At 53.5% G+C, this 1,526-nt stretch overlaps 1 protein-coding gene across 5 annotated transcripts in view; it reads right to left on the bottom strand.

The window, feature by feature from the left end:
* Positions 1–1,115, bottom strand: part of LOC119466668 (zinc finger protein 561-like) — a 16,044-nt gene extending 14,929 nt beyond the window's left edge. Inside the window, exons 1-2 of one of the 5 annotated variants that reach the window (XM_017500029.2) lie at positions 1,035–1,115; positions 633–717 (exon numbers count right to left, since the gene is read on the bottom strand). The gene's annotated coding sequence lies outside the window, so the exon portion shown is untranslated. Of the gene's footprint in view, positions 1–632; positions 718–1,018 lie in introns of all 5 variants that reach the window. The other 4 variants (XM_017500028.2, XM_037728343.1, XM_017500031.2 and 1 more) reach the window with 4 other exon arrangements.
* Positions 1,116–1,526: the final 411 nt, after the last annotated feature.

The raw sequence follows: 1,526 nt of genomic DNA, 5'->3' as shown, positions 1-1,526 counted from the left end.
TTTTTTTTTTTTTTATCTCCAACAGCTGGGATTACAGGGGCCCACCACCACGGCCTGCTTTTCTTTTTCTGTTTTTGACAGTCTCGCTCTGTCACCAGGCTTGAGCGCAGTGGCGCAATCACGGCTTACTGCATCCTCCTCCTCCCGGTCTCAAGCAATTCTCCTGCCTCAGCCTCCCAAGTAGCTGGGATTACAGACGTGTGCCACCACGACCAGCAAATTTTTGTATCTTAGTAGAGATAGTGTTTCACCACGTTGGTCAGGTTGGTCTCTAACTCCTGACCTAAGGTGAACCACCTGCCTCGGCCTCCCAAAGTACTGAGATTACAGGCGTGAGCCACCCTGCCCAGCCTGCCTTTTAGTAGAAAGGCTTGTAGCTGGTAAAAACTGGAAAAAAAAATAAGGTTCAAGGAAATAAAAATTAAAAAATAAAGGTTTACAGTCTACACGTGTTCATATTTACATACAGAAATAGGTACAACCTGAAAAACTATGTTTTTTCAATTCGAATGTAATGTGTCAAAAATTTTGTAAACGACATCAAGACAACGCCAGATTCTCAGATGAGACATTTCCTGGCAAAGAAATAGAAGTCTGAGCCCTCTTGAAACCAGTTTTCTGCCAGTGCTCACCAGGAATACGCCGGAATCGCCAGGTTCCTGAGGCGGGAGGACGCGGGGCGGAGCTAACCTCACTAGAACAGCAAAAATCCTTTTCCTTTCGGAAGGAAAAAAAATCACCAAGGTTGCTTTCTAGGCTTTTGAAGACGGGAGCACAGCGGATGGAAGCATTCCAGAAAACACCCCGCGGAGGCAGGACAAACACACTTCCCGACCCGGCTCCTGACCGGGACCAACCGAGCGTGCGGCCTCTCGGAACTGGCTGCGCTGGGAGGACCGACAGCCCCTGGAGAAACTAGTGAAACGAGCCGGACCCGAGAGGCTCCTGGGCAATCGCGCCCGATCCTTCCTTTGCCGCCCCTCTGCTATTTCCCGGACCCCAAACAGGTGGAACTCACCACGGCAGAGACGTACCCCACCACTATTAAGGCGAAACCGCACAGACCATGCGGAGCCAGCGCCGAAAAAGATGGCGGCGGCGCGCTGACGTCACTTCCGCTCCGAGCTTCGTGCCGGGCGGGGCTCCTGGGCTGGAACTTCAGCCGCGTAGGACCCGCTAGAACACAGACATACTGCTTTTCTTCCTGATGGGTGCGGACGGGGCCTGTGTTTGGCTCAGGGAGGGGGATGCAGAAACAGTTCTAGAGAAAAAGGTGAAGTTAGAACCCGGCCTCTGGACGGAACTGTGGGCGAGGGGTCGGCGAGTAGTCGGGGGCGGTTTAGAGGTGACCCGGCCTAGCCCACGGTTCAGGTGGCCGGGCGGGCTGAAGGGCCGAGATGGAGGATGGGATGCCCGCCAGGGAATGCTCCTCCAAAGCTTTTCCCCGGAGGGCGCAGTGGCTCATGCTTGTAATTTCAGCACTTTGGTAAGTGTAAGGCAGGTGGATAGCTTGAGTCCAAGAGTTC

This window comes from Cebus imitator, unplaced genomic scaffold (assembly GCF_001604975.1).
Source record: "Cebus imitator isolate Cc_AM_T3 unplaced genomic scaffold, Cebus_imitator-1.0 Scaffold263, whole genome shotgun sequence".
NCBI lineage: Eukaryota > Metazoa > Chordata > Mammalia > Primates > Cebidae > Cebus > Cebus imitator.
This window is presented reverse-complemented; position numbering and strand designations above follow the sequence as displayed.